The sequence below is a fragment of the Rhineura floridana genome, chromosome 1 (genome assembly GCF_030035675.1).
Source record: "Rhineura floridana isolate rRhiFlo1 chromosome 1, rRhiFlo1.hap2, whole genome shotgun sequence".
Taxonomy (NCBI): domain Eukaryota; kingdom Metazoa; phylum Chordata; class Lepidosauria; order Squamata; family Rhineuridae; genus Rhineura; species Rhineura floridana.
This window is the reverse complement of record NC_084480.1, coordinates 263,257,362-263,280,361: the sequence shown is the minus strand read 5'-3', so window position 1 is coordinate 263,280,361 and position 23,000 is coordinate 263,257,362.

The following is a 23,000-nucleotide window of genomic DNA, read 5'->3' as shown; positions in this document are numbered from 1 at the left end:
AAAGCAGCCATTTCAGGACTATTAAATTTACCCTAGATTCTTGTGGGTGTTAATTTTGTGGATGCATATACACATGGAGCCATAATTCCAACAGTTACAAGCAGGGGGAGATATGGCCCCAGATATGGTATTGGTTGGGTAAGGGTAAGGAGAGGAGGCAGGAATTGGCTGGAAGTTCTTCCCTTAGCCAATACTCCCTCCTTCCACCAAAGTCTGTGTTACCCTGTCACCATGATCTCTAGCAGAGCTTGGAAAAGTTACTTTTTTAAACTACAACTCCCATCAGTCCCAGCCAGCATGGCCACTGGATTGGGCTGATGGGAGTTGTAGTTCAAAAAAGTAACTTTTCCAAGCTCTGCTCTCTAGTCTGGTGATGCTGCCAGTTAATGCCCAATCAGTTCAGAATAAAACAGCTATCATCCATGATTTGATCATGGACAAGAGAGTTAATCTGTACTGTGTCACCAAGACCTGGGTGGACCAGCTGAGTGGGCCTGGCTCAGCACCAACGCAGCACCAACACAAACAGAGGATGGGGGAGTGGTTAGGGTTGCCAGGTCAGAAGCATCCCAAAACCTGAGATTTGAGGGGCGGGCCCTAGTGATATCACGGGGTGGGCCATAGTGATGTGAAAGGGCGGGCCCTAGTGATGTCATGGGGCAGGCCCAAGTGATGTCACGGGGCGGGCCATAGTGATGTCATTAAGCATGATACATTAAGCATCATTCACAGTTGCTTGGAGCATACAATTAAAAAAAATATCTGATTGGAAATTAAGATAGAAATCTTAGCTCAAAGGTGGAGACTGGGTAGGGAACATTTAATCTAGCCTACTTGCTTTCAGCAAGAAGGGTTAAGTGCCTTCAGGCCAGGGCAGTCACCAGAAGGCCACTGCAGAGACAAAGGAGCCTAGTGTTGTGGAGATGTTAGATGGGAGCTTTGGGAAGTAAAGATGGAGGCTCCTGAAGGCTGCAATTCTAAACACACTTACTAAGGGATTAAGCCCCATACAACTCAACAGGACTGACTTCTAAGTAGATATAGTTTGGACTGTGCTGTTGGTAAACCTTGACTAGGGTTCTTCTGCAAAGACATCCATATCCAAGCAGGGTTGGCAACCCCCTGCCTGGAATGCCCTGCCCTTATCTTTTAACGTGGCTGCTCCAAACATCTTTACAGATTTGACCCTTTACTTCAGAAAGAGGTCTGAAAAATGAGTAAGAGTAAGAAGTATCTTTAAAATTGTCCTTTTCAATTCACTCTTGAATGAACATCATACCTAGGGGAGATCCACACCATTCATTTAAAGGACATTCAACACCCATTTGAAGCACATGAATCCCACCACAGAATCATGGGAACTGCAGTTTGTTAAGAGTGGTGAGAACTACAACTGTGAGGGGGAAATGACACTTCCCAGAATTCTTTAGGGCAGTGTTTCTCAACCTTTTTTTATTTTTTTGTTGCTGGACTACAACTCCCATCAGCCCCAGTCAGCATGGCCAATGGTCAGGAATTATGGGAACTGTAGTCCAGCAACAAAAAAAATAAAAGAAGGTTGAGAAACACTGCTTTAGGGGAAGTCATGTGCTTTAAATGCGAGTTGGATGTGCTTTACACATATTGTGTGAATCCACTTAATAAATTTTGCCTGCATGTAAATTGTTTTAATTTTTCAAAATGGAAATGAGCTATAAACTGTAGTGGGTGACCATGGGCTACTCACCATCTCTCAGCCTATCTGCCCCTCAGGATGAAAACAATGGAGAACCATGACTAATACTGATTAATACTAGAACTCGTGGACATTCAAAGAAGCTGAATGTTGGAAGATTCAGGACAGACAAAAGGAAGTACTTCTTTACTCAGTGCATAGTTAAACTATGGAATTTGCTCCCACAAGATGCAGTAATGGCCACCAGCTTGGACGGCTTTAAAAGAAGATTAGACAAATTAATGGAGGACAGGGCTATCACTGGCTACTAGCCGTGATGGCTGTGCTGTGCCACCCTAGTCAGAGGCAGCATGCTTCTGAAAACCAGTTGCCGGAAGCCTCAGGAGGGGAGAGTGTTCTTGCACTCGGGTCCTGCTTGCGGGCTTCCCCCAGGCACCTGGTTGGCCACTGTGAGAACAGGATGCTGGACTAGATGGGCCACTGGCCTGATCCAGCAGGCTCTTCTTATGTTCTTATGTTCTTATGACTACTCCAAGGCATACTTAAAATATAAAGGAAGTATTGTACAACCATAGTAGGCAATCGGATACTTATAGGGACATAGCATGACAAAACTGGGTGGAAGTAACGAGTGGGGTACCACAGGGCTTGGTCCTGGGTCCAGTGCTCTTCAACATTTTTATTAACTATTTGGATGAGGAGGTACAGAGCATGCTTATCGAATTTGTAGATGATACAAAATTGGGGGGCATAGCTAATACCGTGGAAGACAGAAAGAAAATCCAAAGGGACCTTGATAGGCTGGAGCATTGGGCTGAAAACAACAGAATGAAATTCAACAGGGATAAATGCAAAGTTCTACACTTAGGAAAAAGAAACCAAATGCACAGTTATAAGATGGGGGATACTTGGCTCAGCAGTATGACATGTGAGAAGGATCTTGGAATCGTCGTTGATCACAAGCTGAATATGAGCCAACAGTGTGATGTGGCTGCAAAAAAGGCAAATGCTATATCAGGCTGCATTAACAGAAGGATAGTTTCCAAATCATGTGAAGTACTGGTTCGCCTCTATTCAGCACTGGTTAGGCCTCATCTTGAGTGCTGCGTCCAGTTCTGGTCTCTGCACTTCAAGAAGGATGCAGACAAACTGGAACAGGTTCAGAGGAGGGCAACAAGGATGATCAGGGGACTGGAAACAAAGCCCTATGAAGAGAGACTGAAGGAACTGGGCATGTTTAACCTGGAGAAGAGAAGACTGAGGGGAGATATGATAGCGCTCTTCAAGTACTTGAAAGGTTGCCACAAAGAGGAGGGCCGGGATCTCTTCTTGATGGTCCCAGAGTGCAGGACACAGAATAATGGGCTCAAGTTGCAAGAAGCCAGATTTTGACTGGACATCAGGAAACGCTTCCTAACTGTTAGAGCCATACGACAATGGAACCAATTACTAGAGAGGTAGTGGACTCTCCAACACTGGAGGCATTGAAGAGGCAGCTGGAGAGCCATCTGTTGGGAATGCTTTGATTTGGATTCCTGCATTGAGCAGGGGGTTGGACTTGATGGCCTTATAGGCCCCTTCCAACTCTATTATTCTATGATTCTATGAAAATATTTATATAAGCATGACTTTATTATTTATACAACCTGTAAAGATATTTCAATCCTATGTTTGTTTACTCAGAAGCAATTTTTATTTATTTTATTTTATTTATTAAATTTATATACCGCCCGACTAGCAATAGCTCTCTGGGCGGTGAACATAAAACAACATAAAAATACAATAAATAACAAAACAATACTAAAATACAAGCAACAATCCAACACAGTAAACATTTTTAAAATTAAATCAGTGTAACTTAAAATGCTTCAGAGAATAGGAAGGTTTTGACCTGGCGCCGGAAGGAGAGCACAGTCGGCGCCAGGCGTACTTCCTCAGGGAGACTGTTCCATAGTTCGGGGGCCACCACTGAGAAGGCCCTAGATCTTGTCATCACCCTCCGGGCCTCCCTGTGAGTTGGAACCCGGAGGAGGGCCTTCGTAGCAGAACGTAGTGCACGGGCCGGTTCATATCGGAAGAGGCGTTCCGCAAGGTATCGTGGTCCCGCACCGTATAAGGCTTTATAGGTTAATACCAACACTTTGAATCTAGCCTGGAAACATATTGGCAACCAGTGCAAGCTGGCCAGAACAGGTGTTATATGCTCGGACCGCTTGGTCCTTGTCAGCAATCTGGCCGCCGCATTTTGCACTAGTTGTAGCTTCCGAACTGTCTTCAAAGGTAGCCCTACGTAAAGCGCATTACAGTAGTCCAAACGTGAGGTTACCAGAGCATGTACCACTGATGTAAGGTCCTCTTTACTCAAATAGGGACGTAGCTGGGCTACCAACCGAAGTTGGTAAAACGCATTCCTAACCACCGAGGCTACTTGAGCCTCAAGTGAGAGGGAAGAGTCTAAAAAGACTCCCAGACTACGAACCCGGTCCTTTAGGGGGAGTGTAACCCCGTCCAGGACAGGGTATATATCCACCATCTGATCAGAGAACCCGTCCACCAACAGCATCTCAGTCTTGTCTGGATTGAGCTTCAGTTTGTTAACTCTCATCCAGTCCATTGTCGAGGCCAGGCAACGGTTCAGCAAATCGACAGCCTCACCTGAAGAAGATGAAAAGGAGAAGTAGAGCTGCGTGTCATCAGCATACTGATGACAACGCACTCCAAAACTCCTGATGACCTCTCCCAACGGCTTCATGTAGATATTAAAATCAGGGGGGACAAAACTGACCCCTGCGGGACCCCATATTGGAGAGCCCGCGGTGTCGAGCAATGTTCCCCCAGCACTACCTTCTGGAGACGACCCGCCAAGTAGGAGCGGAACCACTGCCAAGCAGTACCTCCAACTCCCAACTCCGCGAGCCTCTCCAGAAGGATACCATGGTCGATGGTATCAAAAGCCGCTGAGAGATCAAGGAGAATCAACAGAGTTACACTCCCTCTGTCTCTTTCCCAACATAGGTCATCGTACAGGGCGACCAAGGCTGTCTCAGTGCCAAAACCGGGCCTAAAACCCGATTGAAATGGATCTAGATAATCGGTTTCATCCAATAGCGCCTGGAGCTGGCCAGCAACCACCCGTTCCAAGACCTTGCCCAGGAATGGAACATTCGCCACTGGCCTGTAGCTGTTAAAATTGTCTGGGTCCAAGGAAGGCTTTTTCAGGAGTGGTCTCACCACTGCCTCTTTCAGACAGCCTGGGACCACTCCCTCTCGTAAAGAGGCATTTATCACTTCCTTGGCCCAGCTACCTGTTCCATTCCTACTAGTTTTTATCAGCCAGGAGGGGCAAGGATCCAGTACCGAAGTGGTTGCACGTACCTGTCCAAGCACCTTGTCCACGTCCTCGAGTTGAACCAACTGAAGCTCATCCAACAAAACAGGACAAGACTGTGCTCCGGACATCTCACTAGGATCTACTGCTATAACTTGAGAATCTAGGTCCCGGCGGATACATGAGATCTTATTCTGGAAGTGATCGGCAAACTGATTACAGCGGGCCTCCGATGATTCCACCGTGTCCGGAGGGTTTGAATGGAGAAGCCCCCGGACAACTCGAAAGAGCTCCGCTGGGCGGCAAAGAGATGATTTAATAGTGGCAGCAAAATGATGTTTTTTAGCTGCCTTCACTGCTCCTACATAGAGCTTAGTCGAAGCACTAACCAGCGCATAATTGTATCCGTCGGGAGTTCGTCTCCATTTCCGCTCAAGCCTCCTCCTATCTTGCTTCATCGCTCTCAGCTCCGGAGTATACCATGGAGCTGTATGAGCTCTACACAGGAGAGGGCGTGCAGGAGCGATCGTGTTTACAGCCCGGGTCATCTCCGTATTCCACAGAGCGACCAGGGCTTCAGCAGGAGCGCCAGTCCTATCAGCCGGAAAATCCCCCAGAGCCCTTTGAAATTCCCAATGTATTCCCAATTCCCAATGTATTCAATGGGGCTTACTCAACCAGGGAAAACTGTACCCTGAAGTGATAAGGAACTTGTTCTTTTAACAAGTCTTTTAAGTTGAGACCTTATCCCAGTCTGCGTCTGTATTGGAATTGCTTTTTAATATGTTTTTAAACCTTTTCTTTTAAAAAAAGGTTTTTAAAGCTTTTAAAAACGTTTGTAAAGATGTTTTGTTTTAATATATTTTAAAGTCTGTTTTTATGATTTTTAAAGTGTTTTTAGTGCTTTTGTTTGCCGCCCTTGGCTCCTACTGGGAGGAAGGGCGGGATATAAATCAAATATAAATAAATAAAAATAAATAAATAAACTTCATTCATTTTTTTAAAAAATCACTATTACTTTCCTACATAATAAAAACTGTGATAAACCCTGCCTAATTTCTTTAAAAATAGGGTTGGAGGGAGACAGAAAGTTTTACAACACAAACACAAGTCTGCGCTATGTTTACTCATGTCCCATTAATTTACAGCACAATCCTAACCATGTCTACTCAAAAGTAAGTCCTAATGGAGTTCAATGGGGTTTACTCCAGGTACATGCTTTACTCCCAGAAATTGGTTTACTCCCAGAAAAGCAGATATTGGATTAAATACTTTCATATTTCATAGCCCAGGGTCTGACTCTTGGACAGAAGAGGAAAAAAACCATTAAGCCATATTACTTACGCAAACTGCAAAAATCTTAAAGCCACCATTTTCTGACGTTCAGCCTAGGCATGCCTGGATCAACAAGTCACAACTCTGGCTTCATTGGCTACAATCCTGAAAGGGCGGGGTTACAGCCAGAGCTTTGAAAAGTTACTTTTTAAAACTACAACTCCCATCAGCCCCAGCCAGCATGGCCACTGGATTGGGGTGATGGGAGTTATGGCTAGAGCAAGGACCTGTAAAAAAAAATCGCGCGGGGGCAGTTGACGTTTTGGTGTATATCTCGGGAACTAGACCACCTAGAAACTTACTTTTTTTTTAATTGAAGCTGAGAGTCCGGAGAGTAAGGGGTGCTAGCCAGAGAGCCGGAGGCCCCCCCAAAACCAGAGTCTCCAGCCAAAAACTGGAGATTACACAACATGGAGGCAATTCTGGCCGGAGTCCAGCCGTTTGCTGGAGATCTGGCAACCCTAGGAGTGGTAGCTGCTGATGTCCATAAGGATTCCATCTTCTTGGCCAGGAGGGGCTTCTGTTCCAGTGCAAGAATCAAGGGCTTGCATCTCATGTTGGGCCACAGAGACCAAATGGATACTACTGGTGTAACACCCTCCCTGCTGTCTAGCAGTCTCCCTACTGGGGCCTGGGAGGTGGTGATGGAGATCCCAAGGACTCTCTTGGGAATGTCAACATTCATGCCAAGGCTGCCTTAGCAAGATGGACCCATTACTTCATATTCACCATAACAACCATGGGCTGCATCCATACATAACTGGCCCTGACATGTAGTGCAAGGCATGCCCTCAGTTTGGTCTTTGGACTGGGATGAGAAGAGAGTGGTCTGGAATTGTAGGACATGTTAAAAAAAACACCCTGTTGTCATCACCAGACCATTTTCTGCTGCATTTTGGGCTTAAATGGTCTTAACCCTTGGCAGAGGTAGAGGACTTATGCAAGATCATTATACAGCCACAAAAGTGGTCTATATACTATAATCAGCATGGATTTTTCGCATTCCGCAATGTTAAATTGAAAATATCCCCCATGCCATACTGATGCTTCCCATAAGCTCATTTCAAAACAAAATCTTACAAAACATGAACTCAAAAACACTTGCTTAACAACCCTCTAAATTTTCATGACGATACACAAAACAGAGAGTCAAGAGTTCAAAGTGTAAAAAGAGAGAGGGAAAAAACAGACTCCCGTTGGACTTTTTTCTGTCAGAGTTCTCATAATCTGTTGAAAATAATTAAAAATCAGCCATGTTCACAGAGTATCTGTAATCCTATTACTGACCTTGTCCCATACTCTGACCTTCATCTTCTGCAGTTTAAACGTTAAAATAATGCCTGGCCGATTTTTAATTAATTTAAGAAATTTTGGCTTGAACTCAATGATGTCAGGCATGCTCAGTTAGAACCAACTGCCAGTGTTCTAAAAGCCAGACTCACAGCTGATTGGCTTGGCTAATCAGGGTGCCCCACCCACTCCATACCTTTATTTCACTTTAGACAGTCATGGCTTCTCCAAAAGAACTCTTGGAAGTGTAGTTTGTGAAGGGGGCTGAGAGGAGACTCCTATTCCCCTGACAGAGCTCCAGTGGCCAGAGTGATTTAATATGCAGTTACTCTGATTGAAGCTCTGTGAGGGAAACAGGGCATCTCCTAGCAACTCTCAGCACCCTTGTCCTGTTCAGAGCGGGATTCACGAGGCTCAGACAAGGGTGCAATCAATTCTTGTTTTATTAAAGTAATCAATACATCAAAGGCAGCACGCCTCATAGGAAACCCTATGCTAACTCACTACAATTTCCTAACTACACTCTAGACATGCTCTGCAACATGTGGAAGGAGTTGATTCAGCGCCCAATTCTGAACACGGCAGACTTAAATAGGGAAGGTCTTTGAGCATAACCTGTCACTCCTGTGCACACACGCCCTCTGCCCCGTCCGCTTCTCCAGACGTCATGTGCACGGTGAGGGGGGGTGAACATCCAAAGCCTCATCGGACACAACAGGTTCCTTATCGGCAGGTTGGGGAGCAGCGGGCAGGAAAGTGTCGGGAGTCTCTAGGACCCTGCTTGTTGAAGGAGGAGTTACTGCTTTCTCAGAAGCATCCCTTAATGGTCCTGGGGGTGTGCTTGGAGACTGAGGGCTGTCTCTTCGGAGGACAGGGCTATTTGTGGGTACTGACAGGGTGGCAAGCTCGCTCTCCTCCTCAAGGTCGGGACTAGCCTCAACAACAACTGGAATGTCCCTGCTTTCTAACTGCTGTGGCACCTGAAACTCATGCCTTCCCCCTCCCCGCTCCTCATGAGAGGGCCTGGGCTCAACAACCCTTCACTAACTACACTTTCCAGGATTCTTTGGGAAAAGCCATGACTGTCTAAAGTGAAATAAAGGCCTGATGTGGATGTGGCCAGGGACAGCTTTGGTTTAAATTTGGGTGGGAGGCTACATGTGCCTGCTGTAAAATAAAGTGGTGGGGAAAATGCTGAAAAACACTGATACTATTCACAATGTTTTCCTTTTAGAATGGAAAGGGGCTTCCCCTCTGCCCAGTGCCCACCCATTCAATCTAAGAACATAAGAACATAAGAAGAGCCTGCTGGATCAGGCCAGTGGCCCATCTAGTCCAGCATCCTGTTCTCACAGTGGCCAACCAGGTGCCTGGGGGAAGCCCGCAAGCAGGACCCGAGTGCAAGAACACTCTCCCCTCCTGAGGCTTCCGGCAACTGGTTTTCAGAAGCATGCTGCCTCTGACTAGGGTGGCACAGCACAGCCATCATGGCTAGTAGCCATTGATAGCCCTGTCCTCCATGAATTTGTCTAATCTTCTTTTAAAGCCATCCAAGCTGGTGGCCATTACTGCATCTTGTGGGAGCAAATTCCATAGTTTAACTATGCGCTGAGTAAAGAAGTACTTCCTTTTGTCTGTCCTGAATCTTCCAACATTCAGCTTCTTTGAATGTCCACGAGTTCTAGTATTATGAGAGAGGGAGAAGAACTTTTCTCTATCCACTTTCTCAATGCCATGCATAATTTTATACACTTCTATCATGTCTCCTCTGACCCGCCTTTTCTCTAAACTAAAAAGCCCCAAATGCTGCAACCTTTCCTCGTAAGGGAGTCGCTCCATCCCCTTGATCATTCTGGTTGCCCTCTTCTGAACCTTTTCCAACTCTAGAATATCCTTTTTGAGATGAGGCGACCAGAACTGTACACAGTATTCCAAATGCGGCCGCACCATAGATTTATACAACGGCATGATGATATCGGCTGTTTTATTTTCAATACCTTTCCTAATTATCGCTAGCATGGAATTTGCCTTTTTCACAGCTGCCGCACACTCGGTCGACATTTTCATCGTGCTGTCCACTACAACCCCGAGGTCTCTCTCCTGGTCGGTCACCGCCAGTTCAGACCCCATGAGCGTATATGTGAAATTCAGATTTTTTGCTCCAATATGCATAATTTTACACTTGTTTATATTGAATTGCATTTGCCATTTTTCTGCCCATTCACTCAGTTTGGAGAGGTCTTTTTGGAGCTCTTCGCAATCCCTTTTTGTTTTAACAACCCTGAACAATTTAGTGTCATCAGCAAACTTGGCCACTTCACTGCTCACTCCTAATTCTAGGTCATTAATGAACAAGTTGAAAAGTACAGGTCCCAATACCGATCCTTGAGGGACTCCACTTTCTACAGCCCTCCATTGGGAGAACTGTCCGTTTATTCCTACTCTCTGCTTTCTGCTTCTTAACCAATTCCTTATCCACAAGAGGACCTCTCCTCTTATTCCATGACTGCTAAGCTTCCTCAGAAGCCTTTGGTGAGGTACCTTGTCAAACGCTTTTTGAAAGTCTAAGTACACTATGTCCACTGGATCACCTCAATCTATATGCTTGTTGACACTCTCAAAGAATTCTAATAGGTTATTGAGACAGGACTTTCCCTTGCAGAAGCCATGCTGGCTCTGCTTCAGCAAGGCTTGTTCTTCTATGTGCTTAGTTAATCTAGCTTTAATAATACTTTCTACCAGTTTTCCAGGGACAGAAGTTAAGCTAACTGGCCTGTAATTTCCGGGATCCCCTCTGGATCCCTTTTTGAAGATTGGCGTTACATTTGCCACTTTCCAGTCCTCAGGCACGGAGGAGGACCCGAGGGACAAGTTACATATTTTAGTTAGCAGATCAGCAATTTCACATTTGAGTTCTTTGAGAACTCTCGGGTGGATGCCATCCGGGCCCAGTGATTTGTCAGTTTTTATATTGTCCATTAAGCTTAGAACTTCCTCTCTCGTTACCACTATTTGTCTTAGTTCCTCAGAATCCCTTCCTGCAAATGTTAGTTCAGGTTCAGGGATCTGCCCTGTATCTTCCACTGTGAAGACAGATGCAAAGAATTCATTTAGCTTCTCTGCAATCTCCTTATCGTTCTTTAGTACACCTTTGACTCCCTTATCATCCAAGGGTCCAATTGTCTCCCTAGATGGTCTCCTGCTTTGAATGTATTTCTAGAATTTTTTGTTGTTGGTTTTTATGTTCTTAGCAATGTGCTCCTCAAATTCTTTTTTAGCATCCCTTATTGTCTTCTTGCATTTCTTTTGCCAGAGTTTGTGTTCTTTTTAATTTTCTTCATTCGGACAAGACTTCCATTTTCTGAAGGAAGACTTTTTGCCTCTAAGAGCTTCCTTGACTTTGCTCGTTAACCATGCTGGCATCTTCTTGGCCCTGGCGGTACCTTTTCTGATCTGCGGTATGCACTCCAGTTGAGCTTCTAATAGAGTGTTTTTAAACAACTTCCAAGCATTTTCGAGTGATGTGACCCTCTGGACTTTGTTTTTCAGCTTTCTTTTTACCAATCCCCTCATTTTTGTGAAGTTTCCTCTTTTGAAGTCAAATGTGACCGTGTTGGATTTTCTTGGCAATTGGCCAGTTACATGTATGTTTAATTTAATAGCACTGCGGTCACTGCTCCCAATCGGTTCAACAACACTTACATCTCGCACCAGGTCCCGGTCCCCACTGAGGATTAAGTCCAGGGATGCCGTCCCTCTGGTCGGTTCCATGACCAACTGGTCTAGGGAATAGTCATTTAGAATATCTAGAAACTTTGCGTCTTTGTCATGACTGGAACACATATGCAGCCAGTCTATGTCCGGGTAGTTGAAGTCACCCATTACTACCACATTTCCTACTTTGGATGCTTCCTCAATTTCATATCTCATCTCAAGGTCTCCCTGAGCATTTTGATCAGGGGGACGATAGATCGTTCCCAGTATTAAGTCCCTCCTGGGGCACGGTATCACCACCCACAACGATTCTGTGGAGGAGTCTGCCTCTTTTGGGGTTTCGAGCTTGCTGGATTCAATGCCTTCTTTCACGTATAGAGCGACTCCTCCACCAATACGTCCTTCCCTGTCCTTCCGATATAGTTTATATCCAGGGATAACCGTATCCCACTGGTTTTCTCCATTCCACCAGGTCTCGGTTATGCTCACTATATCAATGCTCTTCTCTAAGACCAAGCACTCCAGTTCTCCCATCTTGGTTCGGAGGCTCCTAGCATTAGCGTACAGGCACTTGTAAGCAGTGTCTCTCTTCAAGTGTCTTTGGCACTTGTGGTTAGGCCTGTGGTAATTTTGCTCTTCTGAATTTATATCCTGTGCCCCTGCTCTCACAATGCCTACTTCTAGGCCTACCCCTTTTAAAATTTCATCATTTCTTTGGTTTTTATCCCAGGGGGGAGGTTTATTCCGAACCGGACCTTTCTCAGCTCCTGTTGGGTTTCCCCCCTCAGTCAGTTTAAAAGCTGCTCTGCTACCTTTTTAATTTTAAGTGCCAGCAGTCTGGTTCCATTCTGGTTCAAGTGGAGCCCGTCCCTTTTGTACAGGCCCGGCTTGTCCCAAAATGTTCCCCAGTGCCTAACAAATCCGAACCCTTCCACCTGACACCATCGTCTCATGCACGCATTGAGACTGCGAAGCTGGGCCTGACTGACTGGTCCTGCGCATGGAACTGGTAGCATTTCAGAGAAAGCCACCTTGGAGGTCCTGGCTTTCAGCATCCTACCTAGCAACCTAAATTTTGCTTCCAGGACCTCATGGCTGCATTTCCCCATGTCGTTGGTGCCAACGTGCACCACGACCACTGACTCCTTCCCAGCACTGTCTACCAAACTATCTAAACGATGGGCGATATCCGCAACCTTCGCACCAGGCAGGCAAAACACCTTGCGGTCTACACGCCCATCACACACCCAACTGTCTTTGTTCCTAATGATCGAATCACCCACTACAAGGATCCCTCCACCCCCTGGAGATATATCCTCGGCACGAGAGGATAGCTGCTTATCCCCCAAGGAATGGGTCCCTTCTAAGGGATCGTTTCCCTCTTCCTCAGCTGGATGCTCTCCTTCCCCGAGACCATTGTTCTCCATGATAGCAGGAGAGCTATCATCGTTGGAGTGGGACACAGCTATAACGTCCCTGAAGGCCTCCTCCACACACCTCTGCCTCTCTCAGCTTTTCCAGGTCCGCCACCTTGGCCTCAAGGAAATGAAGTCGTTCCCGGAGAGCCAGGAGCTCATTGCACCGAGAGCACACCCACGACTTCTGTCCAACAGGCAGATAGTCGTACATGCTGCAGGCGGTGCAAAACACTGGAAAGCCCCCACACCCCTGCTGGCTTCTTACCTGCATAGTTTTGTTTAAGGTTTATTATGTCAATGGGTTGGAGACTGCAGTTTAGTTGAGGTCAGGGAACAGACGGGTAGAGTAGGGGGCCCTGGCCTCCTCGGCCTGCTGCCGAACTCGCTCTGCTGCTTAACTCGCCTTGACGCTTTGTCAGCTGGGGCCTTGACGCTTTGTCAGCTGGGGCTCCCTCTAGCTCGTGGAGCAGGCTCCCTCGCTAGGGTGCTCTGACTTTATATGTGTGGCTGGTTCCTCCCAGCTACTGCTGCCAGCCAATGATGTGTTACTTGAGGCTGATGGCTATCAGCTGGGGCTTAACTCTTTAGTATTCTCTCAGGCTTCCTTCCTTCCTGAGCGAGGGGCGGGGCTGTATAAGCTTTTGGCTGCTTTTAATCTAATCAAGGGGCTGCGCCTTCCAGGCAAGTCTTTTGTGTTTGTTGTTTTCCCACCTAGAACAGCCTGACCTTTCTTTAACCTAGGGAAACAGAGCTTGTGGTTGTGTTTCAGGAAGGCTGAAGCTGCCCTTTTTAGCAAGGACTCTCTCCCTGTATGTGTCGGTGGAGTTTCCTTTTCCCCCTTCTCTCCGACTGGAATTTAGCCTTGTTTACAGTGTCCCCTGAAGCTTTCCTGCTAGGGTGGTGTTGAAAACTAGCTTTCTATGGGCTTCCTTCTCCTCGGATCTGTCTCTTAAGATATAGGTTCTTTCAGGATTTGGCTCCTCTCCCTCCTCTCCCTCCCCTCATCCTCCCCTCCCTGCCCATCTCCCAGGTCAATTTCACCTATCCTAAGCATGATTGCACAGGAGTAAATCCCACTGAATTCAAAAAGCATGCAAATGATCAAACCTGTCCTCCCCTCCTCCTCCCTCCTATCCCCTCCCTCTTGTCCCCTCCCCCTTTCTTCACCCCTCCCTTCCCCTCCCCTCCCTATCCCCTTCCAATCCCTTCCTTACCCCTCCTCCTCCTTTCCTTCCCCTCCCCCTCCCCTTCCTCCTCTTCCTACACCATGGTCAGTTTTACCTATCCTAGAACTATGACCTGGGAGACCAGGGTTTGAATCCCCACGCAGCCATGAAGCTCACTGGGTGATCTTTGGCCAATCACTGCCTCAGCCTGAGAGGAAGGCAATGGTAAACCACCTCTGAATACCACTTACCATGAAAACCCTATTCCTAGGGTCGCCATAACTCGGAATAGACTTGAAAGCAGTCAGTTTCATTTTCAAGCATGGTTGCACGGCTGTAAATTCCACTGAACTCAATAAGCATGCAAATGATCAAACCTGTCCTCCCCTCCTCCTTCCTCCCATTACCTCCCTTTTGCCCCTTCCCTCCCCCTTTCTTCACCCCTTCCCCCTCCCCTTCCAATCCCCTCCTTCCCTATCCCATTCCTTCTGTTCCCCTCTCATCCCTTTCTCCTTCCCTCTACTCTCCCCCATCCCTCCCCATGGTCACTTTCATCTTTCCTATGCATGATTGCAGGGGAGTAAATCCCACTGAACTTAATAAGCATGCAAATAATCAATCCATTCTCAGCAAACTTGCACAGAATCCAATTTCTTACCTCCCGGATTAAAAAGCAGATAAATTCACTAATAGGCAAAAACTTTGCAGTTTAAGAATGTACCCGTAGCCAGCAGATATTGCTATAAAACTTTAAAAAGCAGGGAAATTGGGCAGTTATAGCAAATGCACCAGGGGAGCAGGAGACCTGACCTCCTCTCTGAGATATTGTACTGCCCTACAAATTTGTCAAAATGCAAGCACAATTTGGGTTGGTCTTTCACAGTCCAATCCACTTCCTGTGGAGCTTGAAAGAATTTGGAACTTCAACTTTATCCTCACCTATCTCCATGCTGAATTGGATGTCGCAGTAGGTGCAGGCTACAGCAAAGTGTTCAATGCACCATCTGATCCAGCTTTTCAGGATCTTCCAGTAGATTATGCATTCTCTCTCCTCTCCCATTTCTTTTCCAGCTGATAGTCAACATTCTGTACCTAGTGAGCAAGCTCAGTTCTCACTGATCGTTTGTGTGATGAAGTTGTCCACTCATTTAAAGAGAGACAGCGACAGAGACATGCAGAGAGAGTATATTAGATGCATGTACATGTATTCTTAGCTACCATATATGATAGTGACTTTTGAGCAAGAATGAGGAACTTTTTCCATCTGAGGGCCATGGTCCCTTCTCGGAAACCAGGGACTGCATACCAGCGGCGAGAGGGCCAAGGGCAAACATGGGCAGAGCAATGGATGTGACTCTTACAGTTGTACAATAAGCAATGTTCTGGTCATGCCAAAGCCAGAGGTTTCTATACACACACATTCTATCTCCCTCTCACCTACACCTCTACATCTTCCAACCAGGCACACAAGACACATTTGAGCCAGGAATATTCAAGGGTTTTGCCAGAAGAGTGCCAGTGCCAGGGCCTGGGGAGAGTCCTGAGGATCTGGATAGAGAGGCCTGGAGAGCCACATTCAGCCTCAGGGCCAGAGGTTACCTCCCCTCCCCATAAACACATCTGAGGATTTCCATGTTGTTATCTTTGTTGTTATTGACGGAAGGAAAAATTACTAATAAGGTGCTGTTAGGCATTGGGGTATTGCTGGAGAAAAGGTGACTGCCTTTTTCAGAATACCTCAACATGCTTCCACTTGGGGCTTACCCCCAGCACAGATTCCTGTTCCTAAGCTCTATCCATTTTCCTCCAGGGACATCATGTTTAAGTCCTTGTGACTGGCATTTAGGGGGATATTTCACACTTAGTACAATGGCAAACATTAGTTCGTCTCCTAGGGTATACTTAATTGCAACCAATCCCAAGTTTCTAATGAAAGTTCTTCATATCAATGTTTCAGAATTTATCTGTTGCATTTTCACTTCACATGTTTTTGGTGTATACTTCTTATGTGTGAAGCTAACTATCCTGATTGGCATGATAAGATACTGCTTAGAATTGTTTTTTTGGGAGATGATAATGAGGGAGCCAGTTTGTGTCCAGGCCTCTCCTCAGGTTCTGTTTCATTAGCCCTTTATTGTTTGGGTGGGGTTGGGTGATGGGTATTGGGTTTTATGGTTTTCGTGGGTTTTTTGGGGGGGGTCTTCTCTTGAAGATGGCTCATCCTTGAACCCAGTAGTAACTACTCCCCCACTTCATTTTTTTCTTTTACTGTTTTAACATTTATGAATGTTTCGCCCCACTCTTGCCAAAATTGTGATAAGGATTACGAAAGCAGGATATGGGACATTTCGTTATTGTGTGAATTTCCCCTTTCATCCATCATAGCCACAACCAATTTTGCAGCAGAGGTTCATATTCAGATTTAAAGCCCTGCTTATAAAATGAATTAGGGCTTTTCCACATCTTATTTGGGCAGTCTCATTGTGAATATACTCCAAGTGTAATAGACAGTCAATTTATGAGAATGAAATCTCTGCAGTGTCCTAGGTTCTGTCCTCTCTCCAGTGGTTTTATTATGTCGGGTCTCCTCTTCCCATTTGTTTAGAGGACAGAAAACATTCATTACTTTAGGGAAATTCAACAGGTTGTTCAACAGACAATTATATAGGCTTGGAAATGTGTGCAGGGCTAGTAGACATGAAGTTTTGTCTGTGACACAGATTCTGCCCCCCCCCCAATGACCAAGGCTGTAACTCTAACCCCACTTACCTATTTGATGGTGGAAAGAGACTGTTCCTGGCAACCCACAGATCACTGGATGGAAGAATGTTTTTTTATCTGTAACTGTTTTTAGAATGTTAGCTGGATACCATCCTATGATTTCAAATTGTATTTTTTTATGAATTATTTTTTTAAAAAAATGTAGGTATACGCAACATGAACATTTGAGACATGGATTTTTAAATTTTGCAGTGACTTGATCTGTGAGGGCCATCAAGCACTTAAGCATGAGCAACTATTTCCCTGTGCTTTTAACAGACAGAAATTCAACATGTCAAGTTGAAGTCTCCCTGTCAGTACATCTCTGTGCCAGGAAAAAGATTCTGCTGCTTCTTATCACCCGTTTCCTGGCTCTTAAAGGGTAAATGTGCCTTCTGGGATGGCGGGGTGAGGCTTGGCAATCATCTCCATGTGTATGTTAGTGTTCTCTAAAATATAAGGACAGACAGGTAAATATTTAAGCTTCCTTCTGTCTTTAGCTTGACTGCTAATTGAATGCATGTTGGTTTATACTACAGAATGTGTATAGAACCTGTACAGTTTAAGAATGAATGGCTATTACTTCCCTTTACACACCAAGGCATTCAACAAGTTATGAAGGAGTCAGAGCAGAGAAAATGAAGTGAGCACTTGCCTATGTGTTCCATGCCCACCATCAAAACATTTTTGAGCCCATGATGGGCAGAATGACCTTTAAAATAATCTATGGCAGGACAACATTGACTATACGCAGTTGACTCGTTCCTGCAACGCTGATGGGAGGACCCACAATTGTGGAGCCCAGGCACGTTCTATGGGACGTAGCTTACATCTCTTAAAGGCTGCATGCACACCATATATTTAAAGCATATCAAAAGCACATCCCCCCTCCAAAGAATTCTGAGAACTGTCCTTTGTTAAGGATGCTGGAAATTATAGCTCTGTGATGAGTAAACTACATAAGAACATAAGAACATAAGAAGAGCCTGCTGGATCAGGCCAGTGGCCCATCTAGTCCAGCATCCTGTTCTCACAGTGGCCAACCAGGTGCCTGGGGGAAGCCCGCAAGCAGGACCCGAGTGCAAGAACACTCTCCCCTCCTGAGGCTTCCGGCAACTGGTTTTCAGAAGCATGCTGCCTCTGACTACGGTGGCAGAGCACAGCCATCACAGCTAGTAGCCATTGATAGCCCTGTCCTCCATGAATTTGTCTAATCTTCTTTTAAAGCCATCCAAGCTGGTGGCCATTACTGCATCTTGTGGGAGCAAATTCCATAGTTTAACTATGCGCTGAGTAAAGAAGTACTTCCTTTTGTCTGTCCTGAATCTTCCAACATTCAGCTTCTTTGAATGTCCACGAGTTCTAGTATTATGAGAGAGGGAGAAGAACTTTTCTCTATCCACTTTCTCAATGCCATGCATAATTTTATACACTTCTATCATGTCTCCTCTGACCCGCCTTTTCTCTAAACTAAAAAGCCCCAAATGCTGCAACCTTTCCTCGTAAGGGAGTCGCTCCATCCCCTTGATCATTCTGGTTGCCCTCTTCTGAACCTTTTCCAACTCTGTCATAGCCTTTTTGAGATGAGGCGACCAGAACTGTACACAGTATTCCAAATGCGGCCGCACCATAGATTTATACAACGGCATGATGATATCGGCTGTTTTATTTTCAATACCTTTCCTAATTATCGCTAGCATGGAATTTGCCTTTTTCACAGCTGCCGCACACTGGGTCGACATTTTCATCGTGCTGTCCACTACAACCCCGAGGTCTCTCTCCTGGTCAGTCACCGCCAGTTCAGACCCCATGAGCATATATGTGAAATTCAGATTTTTTGCTCCAATATGCATAATTTTACACTTGTTTATATTGAATTGCATTTGCCATTTTTCTGCCCATTCACTCAGTTTGGAGAGGTCTTTTTGGAGCTCTTCGCAATCCCTTTTTGTTTTAACAACCCTGAACAATTTAGTGTCATCAGCAAACTTGGCCACTTCACTGCTCACTCCTAATTCTAGGTCATTAATGAACAAGTTGAAAAGTACAGGTCCCCTTGAGGGACTCCACTTTCTATATCCCTCCATTGGGAGAACTGTCCGTTTATTCCTACTCTCTGCTTTCTGCTTCTTAACCAATTCCTTATCCACAAGAGGACCTCTCCTCTTATTCCATGACTGCTAAGCTTCCTCAGAAGCCTTTGGTGAGGTACCTTGTCAACTACAGTTCTCAGGACACTCCGGGGGGAGGGAAATGTGCTTTAAACATATGAAGTCTGTCTGTAATATGGATGTGATAATCAGACAGGAGGAATTGTGGAGAATGATGGGAGCTGGGGTCTGTTGATTGGGGCAAGTATGAATGTAACATGAAGAAATATTTCCTGGAGAAATGTATGAGACATCCAGGAAAAAACAATGCTAATTAAATCTCAGGAATGCACAGAACAGTCTATTATGAGAACTGTCACCCCCCCTCCCTGTTTCATGGAAGCAGAAATCCCGCAGGTAAAGCTTTCTGCATTGCTGCATCTCTACTCCAGGAAAAACTGCACCTGCAGAATTTTTGCAGCTGCCATAGGGCTGTCAAAGCAAGCACTCTGCTGGGGTGGGAAGCAACTTTATTTTGTATTCAGGTTTGCCCAACTCAGGTATGTTACCCACATGGAGTTAATCAATATTGTTTTGGAGGGGCGGGGGAGGGGATGCAGAAAACTGTCATGTTGACAGACATGAGAGACTTTAGGCAGTATCCAACATTGTGTGAGTAGACTTCTGCTTCTGTAACAGGACTTCCCTTTACTCTCCTCCTCCCTGTGGTCCTCTCCCATCTTCTCCTTACATCCCCTGGAACACATTTTCGAAGTGCTGTGGGGTGGGGCAGGGGGAGGGAGAAAAGGAAGTTCCATTGTATGATCACAAGCTGATTCTGCAAATGGGCTCACACCATTGGATGCCACCCTATATAATTGCAGCTTTCTATCAGGGCAGAATATGCAACAGTGTGATGTGTGTATAACTAAACATACAGGCAGATTTCCATTAAACTGGTAACACTGACAGGTGAGTGGAGGTCTGGACATTGCGTATTATTTGCAATCAAATGTCTTATGAAACAATACTTCTACCACAGTTACACCTTTCTACTGAGATACCAAATCTCAGTACCACTGATTGAAGCAATTTCCTGGAAGCCATTAAGCACCTAATGTTACATATTTCTTCTAAATTATTGAACTTAGCTACAGCAGGATTTTTGCAAAGCTGTGCTAGCCTCTTACGAAGCATGGATGTTGGCAATTGGAGAATTTGATTATTCTTTTTGTAGCATCAGCCTACAAAATGTCTTACCTTTAAAGGCATGTGTGCATTTTCACACTTGCCGCTTTTAATACCCAAGGAAAGAATTCATACTCTCAAGCATGCTTTAACAATAGAAAATAGGTACACTTTGGTATGTGAAATAAACAAGAGGCTCAGAGTATGGCAAGTAGCAAGCCAAGTGAATGAGTGACTTTTATGGAACCTGCAAGCATGCCCAACAAGACATTTTTGAAAATATGTATTTCAGATTTCATTTCTATTCCATACCCCTGAGAGCCAGTGTGGTGTAGTGGTTAGAGTGTTGGACTATGTCCTGGGAGACCAGGGTTCGAATGAAGCTCACTGAGTGACCTTGGGCCAGTCACTGCCTCTCAGCCTCAGAGGAAGACAATGGTAAACCCCCTGTGAATATCCCTTACCATGAAAACCCTATTCATAGGGTCGCCATAAGTCGGAATTGACTTGAAGGCAGTACATTTCCATTTTCCATATTCCTACTATATTCATTTTTGTATATTGAACTCAAATCAGCAAAGATGTGAGATCCCTACAAAGACAAGAGCCAGCAGGTCAACTCTAGTAATAATTACAAACTACTGTACAAAAAAAAGTATGATAATTCCCTTGTAAAAAAACAAAAACAAAACTGGACTACCACCTTCTAAAAATACTACAAAACCTTAGCTCTGGTTACTGGAACACACATTATCCCAGAAACCATTGTTTGCTTGTCTCCTTTCCTATTTTATTAAATCACTCATTACCATCCCCACCCTCCCAAAGCACTCCTGAGAGGGAACAGAGTCACACAACAGCCATTAATGACCAAGCAGCAGCTATCACGGCTCCTCCAGCAGCTATCAGCATTTCTTATAGAGCCATTAAGGAGTCATCTGGGTGAAAGGATGATTTCCTTGCTCTTCATCAGAGGAACTTTAAAAAAAAAAAAAAAGAATGACACTTCCGTATACATTTTAACCAGTGAACAATAAAAATACATTCGAACAGTGAGACATGATAGGAAAATCACCAAAGTGAGGAACTCTTAGGGAAATGCAGAACTGGCAGAATCCTTACAGGCCAGGGGCAAGGGAGCTGATGTTGTTGGACTACAACTCCAATCAGCCCCAGCCAGTGTGGTCAATGGTCAGGGATTATGGGAGCTGTACTCCAGCAACATCTGGAAGGCCACAGGCTCCTCACTCGTCATGGACAATTCCATGTTAAACTGATCTTGTTGCTGCTCTAAATGCCAATAGATGGCTACTGAGCTTTCACTATACAGATGAAGGGATAGAGCAATGCTAGGATAAGCACCAGAGAGCACATTGGCTGATGGCAGCTTTCAGTTTAAAATCTAAATTCAAATATGTATATGTATCTATCTCTTTATGGAAATTATTAAAAAAACAAAATTAGGCTGATGTGTGCAAACTTTTTAGGTTTTGCCTTATGAATTTTCCTTCAGTCTTATGAGGAAAGGTTGAAGGAACTTGGCATGTTCAGTCTGGTGAAGAGAAGGCTGAGGGGTGATATGATTGCACTCTTTAAGTACTTGAAGGGCTGTCACATAGAGGAGGGTACAGATTTGTTCTCTGCTGCCCCAGAGGGTAGGACTAGGTCTAATGGTTTTAAGTTGCAGGAGCGTAGATTCAGATTGGATATTAGAAGGAACTTCTTGACAGTAAGGGCGGTTTGGCAATGGAACCGACTGCCTAGGGAGGTGGTGGGATCCCCTTCACTGGATGTCTTCAAACAGAGGCTGGACAGCTATCTGCAGGAGATGCTCTAGCTGTGAATTTCCTGCTGTGAGCAGGGGGTTGGACTCGATGGCCTACAAGGCCCCTTTCAACTCTATGGTTCTATGATTCTATGACCTTCCTGGCTAGTAGTCATAAAATACACGAGTATTTCTCAGTTCTTGGCCAGCTGCAGTTCAGAAAACCCCAGGGCTAGGGACCAGCTCTTCCTGTCATCTCCAGCACAGTGCTACCAGAGCTGGATTGTGAATTAATATAGCACATGGTCCATCTGCTATTACAATTTCCTACAGGGATATTACTTACATTTTCACTATTTTTCTTCTCAAATATTTTATTTTAAATGTTATTAAAAGAAATCAGACATGCTAATACTGAAGCTCCTCAAAGTAAATACAAGTTAATAAAAATTAAATATGCAAACTGAACAATGTTAAAAGCACAGTAATGCATAGGCAGTTAGTTCTTTTACAGTCAGACAGCAGATGTGTGACACCCCAGTTATTTAAATAGCACTGTGCAAAACCCAACAATCAGCTGATTGCTGGGGCTTGCATAACTCAAAGCCCGATGATCATCTGACTGTCAGCACAAGCAAGAACACCACTGTGATATCAGGTGATTGACAGGAGGGTGGCTTCGCCCTCCTGTCATACTTGGCCTGTGAAGCAGCCTGTGGAGTGAGTGGATGGGTAAGATAACGATCCAGCCTATTGACAGTATCTAGTTCCCCACATGTGATTTAAAGAACTACATCAATGCAGGTCATTCCATTATTCAAAACCATCCTCTAATTTTCACTTTTTACCAATAACCCTGCATAAGAAGGAGTAAGATTGCTGTTTATACTGATCACTCATCATACTGTGCAAAACTAATTTGTACTTGGTATAAAGAGGTACAATATTATATTTGTAAGTTATCATCAAGAAGTTGTGGTAATTTCTTTCCTGTAACCAAGACAACTCTAAAAAGTGGGAGGGTGTTGATTTTCAATACCCTCCACCCTCAAAGGGAAGTTCTTTCTTTAAATGACTTTTACCATGCATGAAAATCTGGCCAGTTTATATAATGATATTAAAGTGCAAGTACGAAGATTTCAAATAACGTATCTCTGTCAAACTTTAAAAGCAAAGTGTTTTACTTCTATCTTCATTTTACCTTCATGAAATATTTTAAGATTTTGTTGGCCACAAAGTACAGGTCCAATTAACTAAATCAGTGCACATCT